This window comes from Humulus lupulus, chromosome 2 (assembly GCF_963169125.1).
Source record: "Humulus lupulus chromosome 2, drHumLupu1.1, whole genome shotgun sequence".
NCBI lineage: Eukaryota > Viridiplantae > Streptophyta > Magnoliopsida > Rosales > Cannabaceae > Humulus > Humulus lupulus.
In genome coordinates, this window is record NC_084794.1 from 218217999 (window position 1) to 218226406 (window position 8408).

Here is an 8408-nt window from a genome sequence, read left to right on the forward strand (position 1 = left end):
GGGTAGGATGCGTATTGGGAAATCAACAGGAAGCAAGGGAGTGCTACAACACCTCGATCACCAAGGCCAAGAAGGGTGTATCGAGAGATGTTCCCAGAAAAGAGTTGCAAGTGGCAATTGATGCTCAAGCCCACTCAGGTGATAATGTCACCAAATAGGGCGTTGCCCAAAGCGAGGATAGAGATTTGGATCCTCGCTTTGGGGATTTTGAGGAAGAAATTGGACCCATCGAGGACCTTGAAGAGTTCCAACTCGATGAAGAAAATCCGACAAGGGTTGTGAAAGTTGGTAAAAACTTAGAGACAACAACAAAACAAGCACTGGTGGAGTTTCTAAGGAGGAACCAGGAAGTCTTTGCCTGGTCGCACAAAGACATGGCCGGGGTAGACCCTGCAGTCATTAGCCATGTCCTGAACATCGACAAGAGTTTTCCACCAGTGCAACAAAAAAGAAGGCTACTCGACAAAGATAGATCAAAAGCCTTAAAAGAAGAAGTCTAAAAGCTGAAGGAGAATGGGTTCATCAGGGTGGCATTTTATCCATCGTGGGTCTCTAATCCCGTGCTAGTTCCCAAGTTGAATGGAAAATGGTGCACGTGCGTGGAATTCACAGACCTTAATAAAGGCTGCCCCAAAGATTGTTTCCCACTCCCAAGAATCGACCAGCTGGTCGATGCCACTGCAGGGCATGAGATTCTCTCATTCATGGATGCATACTCCGGGTATAATCAGATTAGTATGCATCCCCCTGATGAGGACCACACTAGCTTTTGGACTGATACAGGGCTTTACTATTACAAAGTAATGCCTTTCGGTTTGAAAAACGCTAGTGCGACTTACCAGTGACTAGTCAACCACATGTTTAAAGATCTGATCGGCACAAACTGTTAGGAAAAATTGTTTTGCCTCAATGGAAATTGATAATAATATTACAACTCTATGCAATAATATTACAAATAAATATAGATTGATTAAACAAGGTTACAATTCTATAACTGAAAGTACAAGTAAACAAAATAGAAGAAGAATGGAATAGTGAAAAATACAACTCTAAGCAAAAGATTACAAATAAAGTAAAAGTGTTTGGAACACAAGAAAAGATGATTACAACTCTAAACAAAATTACAAGTAAATAAAACAAGAGGAATGAGAAGAAAAGCAATAGAGGAAATTGTAAGAACAAAACAAAGAAAACTCTCACTTACACAACCTAAGTGAAGAGTGTTGGGGATCACCAACTTGAACAAGGTTTAAAACCTTTGTCCAAAAGCTTATTTCCCCCTAACTCAAGCACTAAGGGATCTCTCTCAGATATTGGAAAAGCTTTCTGGAATTATCAAGCTTCAAGGTGTTTCTAGCCAAGTGCTCTAATGGATAGAAATGTTGTGTCTTACAAGTGAGCTATAGGCTCCTATTTATAGAGTTTAGAGACACCCCTTGAATTTCAAATTCCACCAACCCCCATGGCTGTTACCAATGTTTAATTGGATTAATATGGAATTAAAAATTAGATTTGGGAGTTATTTGGGTTTTTTGAGCCGTTCAACAAAGATTGAAAAATTTGAAAAAATGGTCAGTTTTTGGCCTGTGGCCGCAGCCAGAGACATTAGTGGCCGCGGCCACTAGCCTCTGTCCCACAGGCCGCGGCCACCGACCATTTTCAGCACTAAAAAATGTGTTGTTTTTCCAAACGATTCCAAACCCTCCCAAATGATTTTGTAACTCCCAAAACACATTATTGGGGTTAAAATCATATCTTTAACAGCCATATCACATATGGCTTTATGAAATTCATCTCAATATTGCGTAACAATAATTTTACACAATAAAGGGTAATATTTGGAAGTTACAAATTTGTAACACCAAATATGTTACATTATTTGGATATATCTCATATATCTAAATATTGTAACTCTCTATTATATGTTACAATATGTGACACACTTTGTCACATTTATTTAATCTAAAACATTATATTATAATATAATATAATATTACATTATATTATAAAATAATATAACACAAACATGGAGGTCTACGTCGATGACATGTTGGTCAAGTCGAAGAAGGCAGAAGGGCATATAAAGGATTTGCAGGAATGCTTCAACGTCTTGAACAAATTTCAGATGAAGTTGAATCCCCTTAAATGCTCCTTCGTAGTAGGATCAGGGAAGTTCTTGGGATTTATAGTTAACTTGAAAGGAATTGAAGCCAATCCCGAGAAAATTAAAGCGTTGATCGATATGAAATCTCCAGCAAAGATTAAGGATGTTCAAAGTTTAACCGAAAGAATTGCCGCTCTCAGTAGATTCATTTTGAAGTCAACAGATAAGTGCATTCCATTTTTTAATCTACTTAGAGGCAACGAAAAGTTTGAGTGGACGGAGGAGTGCAGGCAGGCTTTTCAAGCATTAAAAACTCATATGGCGCAACCACCCATCTTGTCAAAGCCGGTCGATAAAGAAACTTTGTTCATCTACCTAGCGATCACGGAATATGTTGCTAGTGCCGTTTTAGTAAGGGAGGAAGAAGGCATGTAGAAGGTTGTTTACTATGTAAGCAAAAGGCTAATTGGAGCAGAACAGCGGTTCCCGCCCATTGAGAAGCTAGCCTATTGCCTAATTTTGGCCTCCATGAAGCTGCGGCCTTACTTTCAAGCTCACCCAATGACAGTTTTGACCGAACAGCCTCTACAAAAAGTCCTGCAAAAGCCAGAGGCTACGGGTAGATTGTTAAAATGGGCAGTCGAACTTGGGAAGTTCGATATATCTTACTTGCCGCGAGCAGCGATAAAAGGGCAAGCCCTGGCTGACTTCATTGCAGAGTTCACTGAACTTACAGATAGTGTTAGAGAATATATATTATTGCTCAATGGAATTATGGAAAAACCAAATACAACTCTATGCAAAAATACAATGGACAAGATAATATTGATTAAATAAGTATTACAACTTAATTGCTCAAAATACAAGTAAATAAAAAGATGTAGAAGAAGAAGATTACAAACTCAATACTATAACAATACAAGTAAATAAGAAGAACAAAAGAATGAAAACACAAACTCTCACACAAAGCCTTTGTCCAAAAGCTTATTTCCCCCTATTCTCTAAGCACTAAGGGATCTCTCTAGGAAATAGCTCTCTGGAATTATCAAGCCTCAAGGTGTATTTTTTCAGCCAAGTGCTTTGTGGATGAAAAAAGGTGTGTCTTACAAGTGAGCATTAGGCTCCTATTTATAGAGTTTGAGATACCCCTTTGAATTTCAAATTCCTCCAACCCCCATGGCTGTTACCAATGTTTAATTTGATGTTTTATGGAATTAAAATAGAGATTTGGGAGTTACTTAGCTGTTGGAAACGTTCAAAATTGGATAAAAACCGAAATTCAAAGAAGTTTTCAGCCACTAGGGCTGCGGCACTTGTTCCAGGCACCGCGGCGCTCAGTCAAGTTCAACAACAAATTTTTTCAATTTTTTCCAAAACGTTCCAATTTATTCCCACTTGATTTTGTAACTTCCATACACAATATGGGAGTTAAAATCACATCTCTATCAGCCATTTCTCATATGGCTTTATGAAATCCAATCTCAAATGTGTAACATATAATATACACATTATTGGGTAATATTTGGGAGTTACAAATTTGTAACTCCAAAATATGTCACATTTGGACACACACATGTGTCCAATTTTGTGACTCTCAATAATATGTTACAAGGTGTGACAAATCACATTTTGTCACATTATTTAATCTAATATTATATTATATGAAATAATATAACAGATAGCGAGCAGGTTGAAGAGCCTAATGAACCAGAGCGTCAAAACCAAGCTCCCTCGTGGAAATTATTTATAGATGGTTCTTCTAACGAGTGCCACGCTGGAGCAGGAGTGATATTGATAACGCTGGAAGGGCATCAATTTCACTACGCCATCAGGTTTGACTTCACTGCTTCCAACAACGAAGCCGAGTATGAAGCATTACTCGCTGGGTTGCGGTTAGCCAAGGACATGAATATAAAGGTGCTCGACATCTACAGTGATTCTTAGCTGGTGGTGAATCTAGTCATAGGAGAATACCAGGCACGAGGTTTAAAGATGGTTGCCTATTTAAACAAAACAAAAGATTTATTGGCTCAGTTCAACAAATACACCCTCCAGCAAGTACCTCGCGACCAGAATTCCAATGCTGATGCTTTGGCCAAATTAGCAAGTGCAAAGGATACGGAAACACTGAATATAGTGCCGGTTGAGCGGCTGTCAAGGCCAAGCATCCAATCAGAGGAGCCCACTATGGTGATCCAGATGGAGGCTACATGGATGGCACCATATATAGAGTATCTGACGCAAGGCGTGTTACCAACAAACATAAACAAATCTGGTGGCAAGCTGCTAGGTATATCCTGGTCGATGGAATCTTGTACCGAAGGGGATACTCAATGCCACTCCTCAGATGTATTTTAAAGGAAAAGGCCAAAGAATTAATGAAAGAGGTACACGAAGGCTTTTGTGGAGACCACGCTGGGGGGCAAAGCTTGTCAAAAAAGATCCTGAGGCAAGGATACTTCTGGCCCACGATGAATGAAGACTCGATGGAGTTTGGGCAGAGGTGCGACAAGTGCCAGAGGTTCTCCAAAATCCCACGAGCAGCCCCCAATGAGCTTAAACAGATGCAAAGTCCGTGGCCGTTTTCAGTTTGGGACATAGATTTAATCAGATCTTTGCCCACAGGGAAGGGCGACGTCAAGTATGCTGTGGTTGCTGTCGACTACTTCACTAAATGGGCCGAAGTCGAGCCACTCGCAACCATAACGACCAAGAAGGTGCTGGATTTTGTGATCAAGAACAACGTTTGTCGTTATGGATTACTAAGGAAAATCGTCTCAGATAACGGCACCCAGTTTGATAGTGATTTATTCACGGATTTTTGCGAACGACATGGCATTATCAAGAGCTTTTCTTCAGTCACTCATTCCCAAGAAAATGGACAAGTCAAAGCAGTCAACAAAATGCTAAAGGATACACTAAAGAAAAGACTAGAAGAAGCTAAGGGAGCGTGGCCAGAGCAATTGCCTGAAGTCCTTTGGTCGTACAGAACTTCCCATCGAACAGCAACAGACCATACTCCATTCTCTTTGGATTATGGATATGAGGCTATGTTGTTTGTTGAGTTAGATCCACCTTCGCATCGCAGAATAATGTATGATCAAGGCTCGAATAGGCAACTACTGATGGAATCCCTAGACTTGGTCGATGAGAAGCGTGAGCAAACCCAACTCCGAGTAGCTGCGTACCAGAAAAAAGTCACTCGGTATTTCAATTCTAAAGTGCGAGAAGGGAAATTCAATGTCGGAGATCTAGTACTTCGAAGAGTTTTCCTGAACACCCGCGACCAAGCTGCTGGAGTACTCATACCTAATTGGGAAAGGCCATACCAAATTGAAGAAGTCCTTCACCCAGGCACCTATAAACTTGCTCGCTTAAACGGAGATCTCGTTCCTCGCTATTGGAATGGAGAACACCTGCGCAAGTACTATCAATGAACAATCCTTCTTAAAGGATTAGCTTGTATTAAATTTACTGTTTACAAGTTATGAAAAAGGGTTGGTCATTTTATGTGACTAATCGCTTATAAGTGGAAGATCTTTTTTTTCACTCATACAAACACATTTTGTCCATTTATTACGAGAAATATAAGGGACTGTGCACAGCCAGTCATTCTTGCTAATTATTGTATTTTATACAAGTATTTGCTCATTACATGTGTTGTTTTGCTCTATTACAATTTTAATTATTTTGCTCCGAGCAGTATTGTTCGAACAGGTTTTGGTCAAGGCAAGTGACCAAGGACCTAAAGCTCTTCGATCACTTGGAGGGCATATAAGGTATCTAGTAAGCAAAGCATATCGAAAGGTATGTAAACACATGAGCAAAATAAGTGAAAGCATGCCAGGGTACTTAGAGTATTTTTCAAAATTTTGTATTTTGCTAAATCAAACCAAAGTGCAATGCTAAGTTCGGTCACGCGAACAGATGTTATAATAAGACAAAAATGTATTATAATATCAAAAAATAATTACTTTACACCGCGAGCAGTACTGCTCGGATGTAATTGTTCGATTAAAAGGAAAATAACTGCCCATGCAGCAATCAAAAATTAAATAAGGAATTGTCTTTACATCACGATCCATAAGTCGTGTATTTAAAAGAGAAAAAAAACTATGAAGTTGTCGGGGGGTCTTGCGGCGATTGCTGTTGCTGCTGGTCGACTGCATCCCCAGCTTCTTCTCGGGTGCCTTCGATGTCGGTTGCTAGAGAAATTTCTAGAGACCTTGGAATTGTCTCTTCCTCCAGGCGAGCAATGCACCTAGCCAGCTCCGCCTCCCTGATATGTTCTGGGAGATAGGAAGAGTTGGTAGTGGAATTGTTCTTCCAGAACAAGTAGAAGCACTCGAACGATGCCCCCTCATAGTCTTCAAGGTTGTGGGTGTTCTGTTCCTCTAAAGCAGCAACCTCTTGGCGACTTATTGCAAGCTCATCTTGAAGCTTGTGGGCTTCCTGATAATTCTTGAGCAAGACCTCCTTGTACTTATCCTTGGATGTAGTGATCTTATCGATACTTGCATCCTTCCTCTTCAGCTCCTCTTTGAGAGAAGCAATTGTGGCCTCGGTCACTTGCAACGCCTCGAGGTGCTTCACCTCCGCTTTTTTAAGAGCCTCGGTACGCTTCGCCTTGACCTCTTTAAGGGCCTCAGAATGTTTCACCTCGATTGCCTTCAGCTGCTCGGCATAAGTAGGCTCAGACGCCTTGAGTTGCTTGGTGTATTGAGCCTCAGCAACACTGAGCTGATTGCTGAGTTTCTTCTCAAACCGAGCATTCTGCGTCCTTGAAGATCGCCAGCCGAAGGTCAAGGTAAGCGCCCCTTGCAATCAGAAAAAGATAAGGTCATTAATAGGAGCAAGTTAAAAAGACGATTTACAAAGCAGAAAGCAACTTACAGCAAGCACTTCATTCAGTGCGTGGCTGAGGACCTGGTCGACCCCCATGGAGTCGGTCTCCTGGATTGCCTCCTGGCTGCGTCGGTGCTTTGTTATTTTCTACAGCCTATCTTTGGTTGAGCTGAGCACCACACCCGTAAGGTCATCTCCTGAAGCTTCTTCCCGACGACCAGCCGATTGTTGGACGGTGGATGTTGGAGGCGTAGGGTCGACTGGAGCCGGAGGAGGAGTCTGTCCGACCGGAGACGAAAGATCTAGGTTTGTTGGAGTTGGAGGAGTCGCCTCCTTGGTAGGAGCTGGTGGAGGAGTTGTCTCCCTCGTTAAAGTAGACGCGGGAGGGTTGTCTATTCGAGACTTTTTCGCAGGCTGGTTGCTGCAGCCCTCCCCAGACTAGCGCCTATGGGATTTCTTCTTGTTCACAGACTTGGTGTACAAGTCGAAGGCATGTTCAGCAGGCATGTCTACAAAAAAGAAATGAGCGAATAGTCAGGCAATATAATAAAAGAAACTTTCTAAGTTTAAGAAGCAAGGACAGAGAAATTGAAAGTATAATATCCGAGCTATCATTACTGGTCGCTACATTATTTACTCTACAAGTGCTACACTCACTCTCTGGCCTGAAGAAATCTGAATTTAAAGTAGGAGGGTATTTATAGTTGCCATCCCCGTCGAAGAGGTGACAGGGAATAGGCAGACTATCTAAGAGCGAGAAATCAGTACCGTTCTCGTCCGACGATTCGTCAAGGGGCTCGAGAAGGACAGTGGCCTTCTTTTTTCCCTTTCCCTGAGGGGCGGGGGGAGCAGCAGCTCGTGGAGTGTTGGAGGGTTCCCTGATTGTCACTCTGGTTATCCTCCTTTGAGGTTATGACACGTCCGAGTGCTGCTCGGGAATCTCCTCGCCAGTGGCACTTCCCGCTGTTGACTCCCTCACGTCTTGGTGGGGTGCTAAAAGCCCGACCAGCCTCAAGTTGGCCTCTGTGACCAGTTGTTTGACACTTTTCATTATGTCGGTCATGCTGGCCAGGAGGGTTGATCGCATCTCCATGTCTGGAGTAGGGTCTAGTCGCAACCATGGGCCTGAAAGACACTAAATTTATAAGGAAAATGCAGCAAAAAATTGAAGAAAGATTGACGACCAGTGGTACAAAGACTTTACCTCCTTGAGTAAAGGCCAAGTTGTTCACGACCATGTTAGTCGTCAGGAAATACTCCAGATGGTACCTCCCCGTGTTCGAGATGTAGGTGGTGTCAGTCAGGAAAGTGCAACCTGTTTCCTGGTGACAAAAGTGGAAAAACCCCGTGTTTTCTTGGTCGAACAGATAGTTGACCTCATGTGATGTGGGACAGGCCATTTTTTGTGGCTATAGAGGATATAGAGTGCAGCAAGCATTCTATATCCACTGGGAGTTAT